Below are 18,601 nucleotides of genomic sequence, written 5' to 3'. Positions count from 1 at the left end.
CAGTACAACTCAACATTTCAGTTTAACTTTTCCAGTTTGTGCGCCACATTACGCATGAATCTTTGGTGAACCAATCTTAATGTAATGTATGCTTTTCAGAGAGGCAATATGAAATATTGGCACTGACAACAAACCTGCAGACCATGTGTGAGTGAAACTTATATAAAGTTTCTGGAAAAAAAAAAAAAAATCCTATATGTATGAATCATATAATGTGTTTTAAATCCAATAGAAATATTTTTTAACTCAAACTCACAGTTTTTGCTAGGAACCATTTATACATTGTTCTCATTTTCTAATATCCATTTAACCTCAGGACAACCACAAAGCTGCAGTGTATTAAACCTCCTCCGCACAAGCAAATGAGGGAGGCCGAGAGGGAGAGAAGGAGGTGGAGGAACAGACTGAGTGAAGATGGGAGGAAGGGGAGGGTGGGAGATATAAATTTAATATTCTGTTGTCATCATAAAATGGCGCTGTGGCTTTAGTGTGTCAGAATTGAGCGCTGAGCCGCAGATTTACTCCAGATGTCAAAAGAAACGGCTCTTCATATTTCAGTTGGTGTCACGCAGCACTCGGCTTGATGAGTGATCTACGGCTCTCATAGCTGCTGCGGGATGGACATGTCAGACAGTCTTCAACTTCCTGTTTTACAGGGAATCATTGTCCCCTGGTTTTTACTCCTGAAGAGGAGGAGCTTTTAGCACATTTTCCTTCTTCTTTTGTCATTTCTTTTGCTAGTCTGTTTTTCACATTGATACATAGGGATCCGAGAAGGCTTTGTGCCGATTCGCCTTTTTGCCACTCCAGCACTTCCTTTTTGACTTGTTTCCTTCCTGGTTTATTCTATTCAGTCATTATTTATTCTCTCCCCCTGTTTTATGCTGCACAATTCACATCTTATGATCTGTGCATGCTCAGCATTTCATCTCAGAAAAGGATCCTCAGTTTTTTCCTATGGACACACTCACCTGTCAGGTCATTTTTTTTTTAAAGGGTAAGATGTCAAAATATAGTATTGACTTCCATTGTTAGTTTTTCCCTAGAGGGATTCTGGTAGGTGGGGATGGGAGTATTTTTGTGTGCGTATTTGAGAATGAGAGATCATTAGTGGTTCTTGCTAAAGAAAACATTGATTTTACTTTTGCCCGTTCAAAACACCTAACCCCAAATATAAAACTTGGAGACATAACTTGTTCATACTGTACATACATGGATAGTATTTCGATTTCCTTCAAAGAATATAAAGTCTAGTTTGTGTGTTTGTTTCATGGCAGTGATACTCACAATTTAATTAAGGTGCATGTTACACATCATGACTTTTAAAATGGAAAATAAAATCCCCTCAAAACTGAGTTAGCGCTCTCTCTCTCTCTCTCTCTCTCTCTCTCTCTCTCTCTCTCTCTCTCTCTCTCTCTCTCTCTCTCTCTCTCTCTCTCTCTCTCTCTCTCTCTCTCATATGCACTGGGGTAATGATGCTTATCTCTCACAGACTGTGTCATCAATAACCTCTTTCCTGAATGTTTGTGTGTGCATGTAGGGCCTGTGTGTATGAAGAGCACTCTTTTATTTTGCGTTTATGCTCTACTAATTTCATATATGAAGTACGTGTCTGAGATGATCAACTTTTCAAACTAACACTCTGGGAATGCCGGATTATGTCACATCATCCGAAAACAGATTTTTATTATTTAGTGTTCCAAAATATTTTTTTTCAAAATTGACAAAACCATTAGTCGTAATGTGGCTTTTCTTCAGATTTACATTAATCACACAGTTTCTGATATCATAAAAGAAATATAAAAAAGACAGCACTGATGTTCCATGTCTCTCTCTCTCTCTCTCTCTCTCTCTCTCTCTCTCTCTCTCACTCACTCACTCACTCACTCACTCACTCACTCACTCACACACACACACACACACACACACACACACAGCCACAACTTAAACACGATAAAGTGACGTTTGAAAATAGTTTGAAACGTGTGTCAGCACGTCATAAATGGAAAGAGACCGCTGTTGTCGTGCCATGCTTCTCGCTTCCATTGTAGACACGTAGTACCATTATTTTGCTTTGTTTCACCTAACTAACCGTTGTCTGGGTTACATGCGTATGTGTGGGGTGGAACTATCGAAATGGAGGTAAGACTCATTTGGGGTAGGGGCGTGTTTGTTTTAGTGATTTCAAAGATCAACGCTGGCTACCAGAAATCGCTTACCCTGCCTTTAGGGATTAATGGTGATGTTATCATAACCATATTTTATGTTCACAGGTTTCTAGTTATTATATTTGTTCTTTAGGTAAATTCTACAACATTGAAAAAATGTTTTACACAACATAACTGCAACCAAAAGGTAACGTTCTAAAAATGTTTGGCTTTAAAATGAGAAGAATTGAAGATCAGCAGTTTTTAAAACAACATGTTCATTTTAGGCAAGATTAGTATGCATGAAGAGAGGTGTTAAACATGAGTGAGTTCAGAAACAGGTGTGTGTGTGCGTGCACGTGTGTGTGTGGGTGTGCGTGTGTGTGTGGCAGGTTGTCAGGTCTAGTGGCATATGGTGTGTGTGCACCCAGGTGATGTCAAAGCACCGTGCCACACTCCGACTCTCAGCCCCATCTGATGACCATCTGTACCCCTTCTTCAAAGAATCTCTCTCTCTTCCCCCCTCCCCCCCCACCAGACAAATGAATTATTAACTCTCTCGTTCAGTTGACATCCGAGCGATTTGTTTCATCCTTCCATTCCAAGGTGCAGGAGAGAAAAAAAAACCTCCGCTTCGTTCCATTGTTCACCGGCAATCCCCTTCTGGCGTCGAATTATAACAGTGTCAATGGTGTAGTGCTGATTTATTGATGACATCATAGTTGTGTTATTTTTGTGAGCCTGATTTGTCATCCGTAAGCACCCAATCACCTTTGATGTTGTCATACATCCTACCCGTAATCGTGGCACCCCTGTGTCTCGCAACACAATGATATTTTTCCATATTCAATCGCCTGTAAAATGTTCCTTTATTCTTTTTGAGTGCAGGAGCTGTCCCAAAGCCTCCTAGACACCTTACCATCTGTTGTGTTTGCATGTAGTTTCAGTTATAATAGCATTTTGACAGATTTTCAGATAGACATTTTTGTTTAGTCTAAGGATATTGAGTCCAGCGTTTGTAAATGAAGTAATTGAATGAAAGAGGTAAAGATCGTAAGAAAGAAATGAAATTGGCGGGAAACAAAAAATCACTTTCATTTGCACTCACTTTGACCTGATTTGTGAATCGCAAACACCTTTCATCTATGTCATTTCATCAGCTGATCAATCACATGGTAATACGTGCTTTTTAAGGTTAACATGAGAATGCCTTCAAAACGTAGTTCTGAGAAGCTCTTCAAAGACTCAGAGGGATGAGGTCGGACACATGTTAGATATCGACCCTTTCATCTTCAAAATATATGAATGCATATTCATATTTTTAGCTAAACAAAGGTCGTTCTGATATATTTACACTTTAAAGGCTGCTTGACTCCACTTTGGTGTTGATGTGTGGCGGAACTGTGGCGATGAGTGTGATCTCTTTGAGATGCGATCCCATCAGGGGAGTTTTATCTGAGGAGACGTGAGGCAGCGACTATTCAAACAATATGGAGAGGGAAAATAACCGATTTGGAGAAAATGAAGAAATAAAGCTAATCAAGTGCAGAATTATAGAAATGAGTGTCTTCCATATCTCTGAAGTAATGATGTTCTACAGAAATGTTTGTTAAATGTCGTTGTCAAGGAGTGAAACGGGACATATATGTGACTATTTATTTATAGTGTTGCTATTTATAGTTGGTGCAAGCAGTATCTAAATTTGCTGCTGCCATATTAGTTGATTGTTGATAGTGAAATTTAAGGTGAAATGGTGCTGTCTTTAAACTGGAAAAGGTGTAAACCTCATATGGATTTGAAACATGAAAAATGCAAACACAGAGCACGGACTTCACTTCAGAAGTCGACCACACACTACTGTTGGACCACATGTGTAAACACTGCTAGAATAAAGCGTATTTGTCAACACAAGTAAACCGCTCAGCTCACTAAATCAATGAACTGGTATCAAAAACATACTGTTTTTTTTTTTTTTTTTTTTTTTCCCTTTAGAGGTTTGTGGAAAAATATACCGGCATTGAAGTCACATCAGTAACAGGTTTCCTCAGGCAAAGATCTGGTTTGAAATGCATGGCTGCTCATGTACACACAAGATCACGCACCTTATCCTTTGACAGCATGTTTAAGTAAGTCAATATTTATTATTTCATTAATCTCCTGACAATAATGCATCATAAACAATGATGCAAGCTTTCTGAAACTGCCCTGACGGGGAAGACAAAAGAAGCGTGAAGACGAAGGAAACTTAATGAGGAAAGAAAGAGAGGAATTTGTGCGCTCCGTCGGGAGGAAGAGCTTAAGTACTTTCTGACGGCATGCCTGTCTCTCCGACATCAAACGATTTGTTTTATCCGTTTCATATTCTGCTCCTCAAACCGCCGGCCACACGCTGCTTTGATGATGAAACGCCGAGGACACTGATACAACGGATCGGTGCGCGCGTGTGCGTACATGCGTTTGTGTGTGTGTCTGTCTGATCTGGGATGTTCGAGTGTGTAGATGCAATAACAAAGTTCACGGTGCCAGACAAAGGCTGCCATCATTGCCACAGCAACACCTGTGCTGCTTAGAGAGAGAACGAGCGGTGGAAGGAGGTGGGAGAGAGAGCAACAGATTGAGTGAAAGTGAGAGAGTCGCCGACAGATTCGTTTGTTCTCCTGCCAACTCTCTCTCCCTCCAGCAAACTCGTTCAATACAAAAGACGAGTGGGGGGGGAAATGCTCAAAACAATACGGGGGGGAAGCGGGAGGGAGGGGGTGGAAACGCAAGGAAATGTGCTAAAAGCCTCTCCTGGGTCAGCAGGATTCAGCCTAAAAATAAACAAATAGCACTTTATCGGTCTAGAAGACATGTCTCAGTCTTCGAGGACTGCCTCAAATGGCCTCTTAAGGACCGGGAAAGAAGCAAGCGTGAAACGGCAACATGCCGAGTCAACAGAGGCAGCTCTTCAGCTGGGGATCCAGGTCCGTAAAAAGAGGAAAGGAGACAAAAAGAGGTGAAACACCTGTTTCTGGGACAGATTGTGTCTGTTGAGAACATTCAGTGTTATAGGTATGTCTGCGCACCATCTGCTGTAAGCGCCGATCAAACACATTCGAAGACTTGTACACCTAATTATACATATTTAACACTTGTGCCATATTGTCTTCGAGTCAGGTCTGTCCTTTGGGAGTAAAAAAAAAAAAAAAAACAGGCTTCAGGTGCATGCTCACTCATTCACATTTTGCAGAGAAATAGTAAATATAACACAGTTTTAACCTAACGTAATGTGATAAAGGGATGATGAAGCCTCCTTGCAGCTTTTTTGGGGGAATGGGGAAATCCTGATATCTTCTTGTCATGTAACATGAAAATCTCAGATTCAAATGCTTTTCAGTTTTTTTTCTATCAGGTACTGCAAATCGCTTAAGTTCAATACATAAACCTGTGAAAAGCATGATGCCTTGTGAACCTTTATGCTGGTGATTTAAATACATAGCTTATTTTTTCACTGTTGTACGATAAATGTGTGCGAGAGCCAATCAGAACAGTTCTCTCGGTTACGTGCTCTGTGTTATGAATTGATTTTTTTTTTTAATGTCATGCCCCCTTTTCACTTTTGGTGTGGAAAGACAAATTGCTTGTCACCGGAATCGTGTCACGTCATGGCTGGTTAGGACACTCTGTTCATTTAATCACTTGCTGTTCCTCTAAAACAACTTTTTTCACTTATGTCACAGAGGCCTGTCGTGCTACTGAATAATGTTAATCATTAGCAAAATAGCTTTTATCGACTAGTTTTAGCAATCTTGCGTTCACTTTTGCAAATAGTTCCAAACCTGTCTGCCTGTTTGAAACCAGGCTGTTTTGGTCACCATGGACTTCCATAGTAGGAAAAAATGTATATACTATGAAAGTCAGTGGTGCGCATTTCATTTTTGGTTAAACTATTCCTTTAAAATAATAAACATTATTTTAAAAAAAGTTAATAGCTTTTGATTAGTTTTGTCTATTGTCATGAGTCTGGATTTCTTTGGGTCATGTTTAAAACAGCAATACCAGTTATGCCATATGGATTTTGTCCACCATTTCAGATCATTTTGAAACATACTCCTCATAGAACATTAGACTGATTTTTACTAAATTCGATCTTCAGACCATGCTGATGAAAGTTATGAATTCAATGTACATCAATACGTTTTAATGCATCAACAAATTTTTGATGGAAACAAAAGCTGAGACTAATGCCTCTTGACACCAAACTCATTTTATGCATTCCATTTTTGTGAATTGTATACAGTCAGAGTCAGAATACATTACAGTTGACCGTTAGCAAAGAGCTTGACTGACAGGCGATCTGACGTCAGGATGCTTACATTATGTACTACCGCTGTTATCCACCATCTTGCCCAAACATTTACAGCCGGTCTACAAAAAAAATTGTGCTAAAACGGGGTTAAAAAGACGGAATTAAAACTTTTTCAATATGTCAATATAAAAATGTACGGAGGGTCAAGCTGTGCTGTTCCTGTTTGCCACAGTAATGGTAATAAGCTAAGGATTTTCTTAAGGAAGTACTTGTTTTGCATACGAGAAAACCTATAATGCCCGGCACTGTATGCATGGATTTCAGCTCTGAAGTGAAATACTCAGTGTTAAATAAAGTAATCTGTTAAAACTTGTGTACTTATTCTGTGGACAAAATCCTGTGACTAACCCTTAACCAACAACTTTTGGTCATGCCGTTTTAGTTGTCATGGCTTGTTAATTGTTGATGGCATGGCATTACTAAACTTTAATGCTTAGGATGTGGATGTATTAGCCCCACAAGATAATTGTGATGGCTATATGCTGCATATTTCTTTTAACATATGAAGAGGACATCTTGCAAGCGCAACCTGTGAGCCATTTGTCGAGGAGGTGACCTTCTTAACGATATAATGTCACAGTGTCACAACTCTCTCCATTCCCGGTCATGGCAGTCTATCGCAGATGAATTAGAACCATTCCTTTGGTTCTTCCCAATGCATTGCCACCCACCTCTCTCTGGGACCACTCTTAAATTCTGTGAACAAATTATCCTTGCGTGTGCAGATTGAAACACTGACAGTCGAGCCATCTTTCAGCCTTCCCGACCCCTTCAAATGTAATCTCTACTGCCGGTGAGCCAGTCAAACCCCATGACTGATGCTCCGTCAGGAGCGGGAGCAGCTGCTAGGCCAGAAAGCAGCCCAGCTACATATTTCTCGCCCGGACACATCATGCATTTCTTCTTACAGCACGTGATGTAGAGCGTGTGCCGAAGTGTCAGTGCGACGACCATCATAAATGCGCCATGCCGGTATTTGATTGATTTATAAGCCGATTGTGGCACTAGTTGTAGGTTAGGAGAGAGAGGAATCTTGCTGCCTTTGACACTAAAATAGTACAAATAATGTTTCATTTGTCACCTTGCTTGCCATAAAAATCCCTGTGTTCTTGATGGAGTGTGTGGGTGTGTCATTTCTGTGCTTTATGGTTTTTAGGAACAAGTAATTTTAAGATCCGCTGGGTGTGCGTTAGACTTTTGAAGATACGAGCGATAAGAAAAAGAGCACTCATGCGAAGTTTGCTTTTAGCATTGTTCGACTGGGAATGTGTGAAAAGATTATCATAGCGTGATCCGTGAGTATTTTCCAACATCAGTCATTTTTGTAAGATTTGCCTCAAATTTCAGTACAAAGGCCTCACAAGAAGGATCATTCTGGCTTTTCAAATTTCACAAGTGTTCTTTAAGGTTATAAACCTTTAACATTTTCTCATCAGTTTTTTTGAGAAGTGAAATACCTTCATTTACCTTTTTTTGTAGTTAATGGTGAACATTCCAAGGAATTGGGTGGGTTGGGGGATCTCTGTAAGTGGAACACTTCTCCCGTTATTTCTTTGTGAGCACTCCCGTCTTCCATATGAATGAGCCTGCCTTCGTTAGCCACCTGAGCATCTGCTCTAGACACTCAGGCCTGCTGAATTAATCAACCTTTAGTTCTCCTGAGTGAACGCGCTCGGGTGTGTGTGTGAGTGAAAGGGAATGCAAATGTCTCCTATTATTCACAGCTTTGTGAGACGACTGAGTTTGCAGCAATGTTAATTATTGAAGGACTTGGAGAGATAGAGTCTTGGATGGAAGTGGGAGTAGAGGAGGGAAACTGAGTTCTTTCATAATGAATTGAAATGTATTTAGGGTCATCAGTGATAGAAGTGGAAGCTTGCAATTTGCATGAGGTCAAAAAGGCTTTTTTCCCTGGCTTTTTTTTCTCTTAACGTTATACAAAATGCTTGTTGATCAAGCTGTTACATTTTCAGGCCTTGGTACTTGAGACAAATTGCAGGGGAGCGAGTTAGAAAGCAAGTTTTTAATCTTTTATCACTTTGAAAATGGACCTTTCTGATTTCTGCACTCCTCGTTTGAAAAGAGGGAGAAATAAACAGATCAGTGATGATGCTGATTATGGATTGATCAAACATATGAGGCGGACTGGTGTGTATCTCTCTCTCTCTCTCTCTCTCTCTCTCTCTCTCTCTCTCTCTCTCTTGCTTCTACTTCAGACATGAGGAGTTAATGTGTGTGATCAGACTGAAGTGTCATCCGGTTCTGTCACAGGCTGTAGAAATGCTCTCCATGGCTCTTTCATCAGAAATCTCTTGGTCTTATGATCCTGTGCTGTTAGCATGGTTGAAGGCTAGTGTAACATGCTCATTAAACTACATACCGCTCTTTATAAAGCAACTCAAAAGACAGCCAGCCAGTTGGACAGTGATGCAATGGGGCTGTATTTCAATGAGAACTGATTCTGCTTAAGGCCTTTTAGTGACTAGACGATGTTGATTGTAGCAAAAAGGAAGTGCAGATGGTTACAGGCCCAGTGTTTGAATCCAACTTATTTAACTCTGTCAGTGTTTTTGATATAATACCAGTGTTAATAAACCATATAATAAAGTATTTGCTTGTGATTCTGTGTGTGTGTGTGTGTGTGTGTGTGTGTGTGTGTGTGTACACTTTGGATTTGAATTGATCATTAGTTGTTTATTCTTTTTTTTTGCTTCTCTAAGTTTTTAATGTTTTTGTTGACCAGCATCGGTTAAGAATTTAGAGCAGAGGTGTGAAAATTTATTTTTACATTTTTATTCTTGGAGGTCCAGGATTTATGGATTATTTAAAAATTCTAGATTTGTATTTGATTAGGGATTGAAATATACAGTATAAAAGAATTTCTCCGGGATCGAAATTACTGCCATAGGCAGTAGTCAAGAGTCCAATCAAAGAAACAAGGCTGAAGGTTTGGTCCAACCTGTAGAGCTATTTATAATAAGTACACCCAAGCTTAGCTATAGTTATGAAAACTAGGTTTACTAAAGAATCTCATGAATGAGGTATAGCAAAGTTCCACAGAATTTGTGGCAAAATGTTCTGTGTAGATGAAAGGAAAAGATAAGATTTTTGGAAAAAACATGCAGTTTTTCTTCTAAATTGTAAATTGTGGTGGAAAGGCCATCAGTGTGTGTGGCTTCTTTGCTACTTCAGGGTATGAATTTCCCAGTTTATCAGGACATTTTGCAGGAAAATGGAAAGTCGTATATCTGCCAGATGAAGCTCAATTTTATTTACTCTTCTGTTATAACCCAAAGCATGGGAGTAAATCAACAACAGAAGAAAATGCGCCTTCTTGAGTGGCCCAATCAGAATCCTGACCTCATCTCGATTGAGGTACTTTGACATGACCTCAAAAAATGATTCACACCAAACATTCCACAAATACTGCTGAACTGAAACTGTTTTGTGAAGAGGAGCGGTGAAAACTTTTCTCTGATTGTTGTCTGATTCCCAATTACAGAAAATATTTGGTGGAGGTTATTGCTGAGAAAGGAGGGGTTCAATCAGTTATTGCATCCAAGAGTTCACATACTTTTCCACTTTGCACTGTGAAAGTTTGCATGGTCTTTAATGTTTCTGTCAAATTTAATGATTAAGTTATGTTGAAAGCCAGATAAAGGTGTTGCATACTTCTTGTTAGACTAGTTCTGAGTGGAAAGTTTCAAACTAGGGTAAGGAATATAAATGCATACCAATGCCTGGCATTCATCAGAGCTCCACTTGACCTTTCATTGGTCATAATCAGGTGTCCGTTAATCCCTTTCGCAAAGCCAAAGGCCCATAGACTCTCTCCACACAGCGAATTAGCATAAACCAGGCCTCTCCAATCTTGTCTAAAACAGGACATTCTTACAAGCATTTAAATGTTAATTAAGACTAATCAGCATACGCTTAATCCGCCCAATCTCACAGAGCAGAACTTTTGACAGACAAGAGAGCTTCAGCCAATGAATAGTGAATTTTGGTGCTGCGTGAGGGCCGACCGATTGTGAGTTCAAAAGTCAAGTGCTTCCTGTCATCTTCTGTGCATTTAACCTCTCACATTAACATAGTCTTTCACCCGAAAATTTCTCCCTTTAGACAGAGGCCTCTAGTGCTAATCCCTCATGTCCCTGAAGGACCAAGGACGCTTTTGTCTGTTCGCTTCCACCTGTCCCCAATGTAGCAAGGTCCTAAGGAGCACACTTCACTGGAGGTCTGGCTTCGTTTTACAAGTTTGCATGGAACAGCCTTGAAATTACTTTAAAAGATTCTTGAGAACCAGTGAAGTGATGACTAATCCTTACAAAAGGCAGTTTGGGGAGGCTTTTGTCTTTGTGTCCACAATTTATCGTTGGCCGACACAATTAGATTTTCTTCCTGAAGATTACATTTGCTCACACAATCAGTTGATAATCTACACGACCTTGCATTTTTCACAGCCTTCAATAATTCATGGATTGTAAAGACAACGCTAATGCTATTGTAATGTTAAACTCTTTGACCTATTCCTGACAGCTCTTTTATAAGCGCCACAGCCAGATATTGTCCTACAGTGCATCGCTTCTGTCACTCATAACTGGCCTTGAGTTAACCAGTATCCCACTATAACCTTATGGATCTTTGATTGATTTTCCAATCAGAAGTATTTCTCGGTTCTGCGATGCTGACATTTATCAGCTATTTAACGAGAGTTTAATGTCAGTAAACTTGACACAGCTGTATTGAGTATGAATTAATGAGAGCAGCTCTGCAATGAGACTGGAGATGTTGGAATCAGATGGAATCAGCAGGTCATTCATACTCAGTGGTTTTATATTGATGTCAGTCTGTTTGCTGCCAGTTTGAAATAGATCAATCCACTGGGCTCAAGGCCCTTGAAGATTTAGGCTATAGTATTGCTTGATTATGCCAATGGAGTGGTTTTGGCACCAGCATTCATGCCAATAGCGTATAATCTATGGGTCTCTGAAAGCGTTGGAGCGTGGACCACAGAGACTACAATTTCTAGTTTGATTTAGAACGCTGCTATTCAAACCTTGCACTGGAGGGCGTTTGCACCGTTTGTGTGTGGAGTAAGAAAAAAGGAATTTATCTCATTCCTTTTTCCTCCCACATACAGTATCAACAACATGCTGCAAGAAAGAATACAGAACTCTTTTCGACAGAACATGTCCATTTATACCGACGATGTCTGTTTAAACTGCACTTGACTCTTCTAAGATTTGACATTGGTAAAATAAGGTGTTTAAAGTCCTGCCTTACAGTTTAACCAGTGGCCCTGTTTATTTTTTCTAGGATGTGCATCAGCCTAAAAATATTAGGGTTTTTTTGGTTTATTTGATGAGAGATGGGACAGTATATTTTTTTATAATGTTTAATTTCTAAATTAAAATTGAATGCATTATGATAATGTTGTTTAATGCATGTTACTAGAATATTAGTCATTTATTAGTACCAATTAAGAATGTATTAATGCCTTATTCTAAATGACCTTATTCTACGTCCCTAGTTCTACCCAATGCCTAAACTTAACAACTGAAGAAGCAGCAAATTAGCAATTGAGGAAAAAGTCATGGTTAATAATGAATAAGTTTTCATTTTTCTAAAGTGTGACCTTAATTTCAGTTTTAGTTTTTCATTTTATTTTTAATATTTTAGGGCTGTAGAAGTTAATTGTCCTGGTTTAATTTAAAAATGCTTTAAACCACACAGCACGATCTTATGTTATTTGCTTTTTCGTTGTTCATGTTAATGCATCATTTAAATCCAGTATTAGTCCATGTCCTCTTGTTACATTTGTATTCCTGATTATTTCCTGATTTTTTTTTTTGTTGTTTTCCCTGTGTGAATTGTGGTGAATTGGATCACTATGCAGTGTGTTCAATCAGAATATGATTTTTACACACTGTCATCTAATCCTGCGGCAGATGATAGAGATTACAACAGACCCCGTGTGTGTGTGTGTGTGTGTGTGAAGGGGAGCAATCCACCCTTCTATTTCGTCAGGTTGACCTTTTGGCACCTTCTTGACAAGATTGCCTCTTAATAGAACGTCCCTCTGATTACTCTGCCATAGGAGGTGAAATGCAAGTCTATAGAGAGTCAGTGGGAGGGTAAAAGTGGTTGAAATGTTGAAAAATCAAGATTGAACGAGAGAAAAAAGTATCACAGGTAAAAGGGTTTGTAAGAGAGCTGGTTGAAGGACTGTGAGTCCGTGAATGAGTCAGTGAATGAGCGTTGCTGCTTTTTACTTTCTTCTTTTAGGTTTCTTTGAATTCAATTAGAACTTAATTTTTTTGTTTCTGTCCATAAGCAGCATTTTACGATATAAAAAAGGTAGAAGCATAATAACACTGCCTGTTAAATTATCTAGTCTCAGTCTATTGGGTATTGAAACAATCCAATAATGCATTGTGACAAAAAAACTAAACAATATGCTAACACTGTCGGTTTAAATTTTGTGAATCTCATTTTTGTTGTTTCCCTCTTGTTATTTTTTTGTTCATTTACATGTACATTTAAATACAACTAATTCTGGATTCTGGACACATCGCAAGTATTTTTTTTTTTACTTTTTTTGTTGGAAATGTGCGTTGCATTGTGTTAAAGAAGATGTGTCCAGCAGCATTCTGTCTTTTATTTGTAAAATGATATTTCTATAGTGGCAAGTGTTGTGTTTGTCGCTCCACTCGCTAGCATTGTTTGTTCGTCGTCTCTTTTAAGTGCTGAGGGTTTTGAACCTGTGACACTTGTTTCTCCAAGCCCTCCAATTTACCCTGATCCTTCATGACCCGTGCTTCTCTCCTTTTCTCTCATTTCTCCCTCTCTCCCCCTTCCTTTTCTCCTCGTGTCTCCTGCTTTCTTTCTCTCAAGGGCACTGTTTTTCTATCTGTGGCCTCCCTCGAACAAATATCTGCTTTAAAATACCTGTTACGGCTCTTCTCTCTCACCCTTCTGATAATCTTGCGCTCCCATGACAATTCTCCTCTAGTCTCTCACCTTGAGTTCATATCCTCCTCCCTATCCCTCTCTACTTCAGAAAAAAAAAACTTCCGAGGCGAGAACAATTTTCTTATTTGAAAAATGTTGAAAATGCTTTTGATGCGGCAGCCCACCGATATGTAACTCTCGACTTGGCTTGGTCTCAGCTCTGAAAAGACCTTGATGCATGCGTCAAACAAAACAACCGCTTTTCAGTATCATATAGTTTGGAACAGAAATAATCGTTACACGCTTTTTGTTTGGAGGTATCCTGGGTGTTGTGAATGATGTGTGCTTTTTTGAGGAAGAGAGCATTTTCACAATTTCGTGGTGATTTTGGGAAGTGGTCTGAACTAAATGTAGCGTGCAAGAGGGATCTTTGTTTGTTTTTTCTATTTTTTTAAAAACAAAAAGTGAGGTCTTTGTTGTCACAGTCTGTGCATTTTGGGTCTACTTTCGACTGTGTAACAAAACATAATTTTTGAAGAACATACTGTGATTAGGGGAAAAGGTATCTTTTTTTCAAAAACCGTGAAAGAGCTTTTAAAAGTGTGCTATATTCCAAATCTAAATTCTAGACCACAATTGAGCCATAATACATTGCAGCAAGATCATGTAAGGGTTTCTGAAGTGGACCAGTTCGAAGAACCATTCAGACCCTTTCTGAGAACTGGATCAATAGAAAAGATTAAGCTCTTCAAGGAACGATCCAGTCATGAATCAGACATCACCAATGTCAAAAAGCTAATGGTAAAAGATATTCTTAGATTCACCTTTTGTGTTCACAAAAGAAAGAAAGTGGTATGTCATAACATAAAGGTGAGTAAAAATGACATAACGGGTTTTTTTTTGTTGTTGTTGTTTTTTTTTTGCCGAACTAATCCCCATAAATTTTTGCTTTCTTTTGCTACGCTGTGCGAAAACATCAAAAAGTCTTTGAAATTACCTCAACCTTCACCACACCTTCACAGCACAGACTTTAAACACCCGCTCTCTCATTGTCTCACTCTCTTTGTCTCGGTCTCCTTTGTTTGTCTGCTTTATTTTTGCATAGGCATGCCATAACCGGAGCCAATTTCGGAAATAACAGCAAAACGACGTTCGGTTCAGACACACAAAACAAAAGAAATTGGAAACATGTCAATACAGCTGCTATAGCTTTCACAGCCAATAACAAATTCATACATTTGATATCCTTCATCTCAATCTGTGAGGTTTATGAAGTTCTTCTCTTCTGACTGGTTCTTATTTTTAATTTATTTGTCTAACTTGTCTTTCAGGGGGAAAGTAGACTCGGATCTGTGAGCGTCTCTCTCCGCAGGCTGGGACCAATCAGAGTGCTGTTTTTCATTGATGTGACATGTCAACCGCCGGGGGCCAATCAGAAACCGGCTCCCTCCCCTCAGAATTGACAACTGTAAAAGGTGTCACACATATTGCTCTAATGAGGAGCCCCGCTCTCGTCCGCTTTGTCCTTCAAGCTAGAGAGTGTAAGTGAGCACAGGAAACAAGGCGGAATCGAATCGTTTCATTGCATAATGCAGGGTGCTGAATCTCTAATTGCTGTTGGTCTTTAAGCAGAATGTTCAGAGAGAGTGGACCGCTTTTAAGCCCACCGTAATATATGGCTCCTGTGGGCTTCAGTATAAAACAGCAAAAGAAGTGGATGTAGCGAGAGTGAAGCGTGCTGATGATGGAGTGCAGACAGAAACATCAGTCCATCATAAGCAATAATTTCTGTCTGTTCAATAGCTGCCCCAATCACCGCCAAAAGCCTGCCATGACTCCTAGCATTTCCTGTCACACACTGGCTGCGTGACACTCTATAAACCTCCATGCAGACAAGAATAAACTAGCTCTTCCGCCTCTCTTTTTCGCTCTATTACTTTCTATCTTTCTCTGTAAACACAGGAGACACTGCAAGGTCTTTGCAAGGTCAAAAAATAAGCCAAACATCCGGATGAGAGATGCCGAAAACGATCCCTCTCAACAGCAGAAGCCACATCTTGGCTTTAATATGAGAGCTTTGCTTTTCATTTCATTCGATTCGAGTAAACCCATCGCACAGATATAATATTCTTACAATGCCGCTAGCTGCAGGAGATGTAATCGGCAAATGCACGGGATTCATTTCTGAGGCGGCTTTACGGAGTTCAGCGGAGTTAGTGCTGAATGCTGTGACAGACTTTAAGGAAGGTTCTGGGTTCAATACGATATAAGCTCTGTCGGCAGCATTTGTGGCAAAATAACATTGAAATCCACACTGTTTCAAAGGTGTAGCAGCAAAACTTTTCACGTATCATTGTGACATCAGTGTGAAGGAATCGATTACTGATCTCGTCTGTGCAAAGTTGTAGCCAATCTTTCAAGCTTTTAAAGTTAGGGTTAGGTAAAGTTTACGCAAAAACTTTAAATGGTAACTTTGTAAGCAAAAAAACAATTTGGCTGTAGTTCAGGTCAGTTCAGTGTTTATTAAAATCAGTTAACAGTGTCAGTTCAGTGTCGGAAAATGCAAAATTACTTTTACAATTACAAAACATGTTTTACTAAATGTAATAATTAGTTTAATAATTTTATTAAACAAAAAGCTACACATCTCCTTTTTTATTTTAGTTCCGTTTTTGGCTATTTTGCTTTGTTTGAAAAGTTTGAGAAAAGAAGTCATAAGAGTGGAGAAAGGACCTTGAGGTGAGACTCTGGCTGTTGAAAAAAATGCTTTTTCTTGATATGGTAAAGTTGCCCACAAGGCGTATCGAAAACACATTTATGGGACCCAAAACATTCATTAAAAGGCCTTATGCTTGATGTACATTTACTTGTCATTATCAAAAAATATAGTTTGCCTAAAAGTGAATTGTTGGCCATCATTTAATGTTATCTGTTCCAGACCTTTTTTTTTTTTTTTTTTTTTTTTTTTTTTTTTTTTTTTTTTTTTTTTTTTTTTAATATTACTTTTGGTAAAATTTTTTTTTTTTTTTTTTTTTTCAAATTATCTTATACTGGTTTGGAACAACTTAGGAGTGAGTAAACGATGACAAAGTTTTCATTTTAGGGTAAACTGTCCCTTTAATCCTAAAATAGATATTCTGACATTTGAGTCTATTCTGCAGTGTTGTGGTTCTCTTTGCTCTGATAAAGTGCTGCTTATGTGTTTTTTTTTTTTTCTTTTTTTGGAGTGCGGATGGGCCTGTTTCACCCTACTGTGGATCTTTCCACCCCTCTCTCATTATCTCATCTCTCTTCTCACCCTCTGACACTTTTTATTTATTTCAGATCAACTTTAATTTGTGAAGATTAATCATCATCACCCCTATTGTCTGTTTGCTGACTGTCAGCAGTGTCGCCTTGAATCATGTCCCCCCTCCTGCAGGGAACCTTCCTCCTCTTTCATTAGTTTAAATGGGCCTTGTGATAGACGCGCTCGCAGGTCTTGGCTCCCGCTAAATTACATTTCAATATTAGCTCAATCAGTCCCTGGGTAAATACGCCATGACCCTCTGGGACGTGAGGTGGGGGGTGGCGAGCGTGCATCTTGGACGCTTTGACAGAACCGAGCGGAACACTCACAGGAGATGGATAATTGGAAAAGGCTATGTGCTCAATGGAAATAGTGCTTTTTTTAGGACACTGTTTGATTGCTTTTCAAACTTAATGTCTTCCTGTATGTCAACATTAGTCAATCACAGAGGAAATATACAAACCCTTTTCATTAGAATGATGGTCTTAAAATTATGACACGGGGGCTCTGATTGACAGCTTATGCAGCGCTTATTTTTGAAGCAGTATATCGCAGCTGTAATTGTTGACAGCTCTCCACTGCTATACTTGAAGCTCTCCGGGCCCATTTTAAATAGATAGGATAAATATGGCAAACTAAAAGGATCAAATGAATCATGTAATTTTAATAAATGAGTACGAAAATTGTTCACATGAACTCTAGGGTAAACGGTTGGAACAGTTAAAGGGGCCGGAAGCAGAACATGTCCAGATGAAGCCAGACACAAGGGAAGATTGATAATAATGTGTTGTAGTTTTGTGCAATGAAGCTACCTAAGCTGAAAACACGTAATGCAACTCTCATTCAGTTGGCAAGCGCCCTCGGTCCTGTGTGTCACACTGCAGAGCTATTCCAACCACTTTATTTTCCAATCTGTCAGAAAAACTATTCATGTCAATCAGTTTTTATTTGTTATATTTAAATAACAGAGTAACAAACCTTCCGGTGCATCATTACTTTGGATATTAAGACGTTTTCAAAACTCTTAAACCAAGACTGTTGCGTCATTTTTGTTACGGGCAGGTTATGTACAGTGCTACCATAGCCAGAGACATAGTGACAGGAAGCAGAGCTGGGTTTGCTCATTATTGTATTTGGGGTTGAAATCATAACTACCTTGTAGGAATCCATGTTATGAGCTACTAATACTTTTTTTTTTTTTTTTTTTTTTTTTTGTGAGAAGCATTAGTTGCTTTATCCTGAACAAAACATTTGTTTTGACCAGCATCCGATCTTATTTATATTATTCATTTCCTCTAAAGCTATTGTTTGGACGATATGCTGGTTTTAATCCGAGCGCTTATTACATTCCTATACAGCACTGAGCAAACAGTGTTAGTGATCTGAGAAACTCAGTCCACGGTGCTATCGCGTCTCTTTAATCAGTTTAATACCCTGTTGTTTGTGCATACTGTTTCATTTGATGTAGATTTCATTGTGCGGTGTACTAATATGGACAGATGTTCATGTTGATTAGCGCCGGAGTCATTATAACCTGTGTTAAGCATCTGAGGAAGAGTATTAGAATGATCCCATTGTGATGTCATTAATGTTCGAGTCTCTGGTTGGTTGATCTCATGAAAAATATTTTTTTTCTAATCTTTTTTTTTTTTTTTGTAAAGCTCATTGCTTTCTTGTTTCAAAGCCCATTGTCAACCGTAATCCTATTTTTGATAATCATTTTGGCCTTAGACAATAATTCTCTGAAACACAATCTCTAATTTGACTACTGTATGAAGAGGAAGGTTTGTCTTTAACATTATTTATCTCCGTGCTGCTACGGGGCAATAACAAAACAAGGCAGTGACGGCTATTACAGCATTT

Source organism: Puntigrus tetrazona, chromosome 1 (assembly GCF_018831695.1).
Source record: "Puntigrus tetrazona isolate hp1 chromosome 1, ASM1883169v1, whole genome shotgun sequence".
Lineage (NCBI taxonomy): Eukaryota > Metazoa > Chordata > Actinopteri > Cypriniformes > Cyprinidae > Puntigrus > Puntigrus tetrazona.
This window is presented reverse-complemented; position numbering follows the sequence as displayed.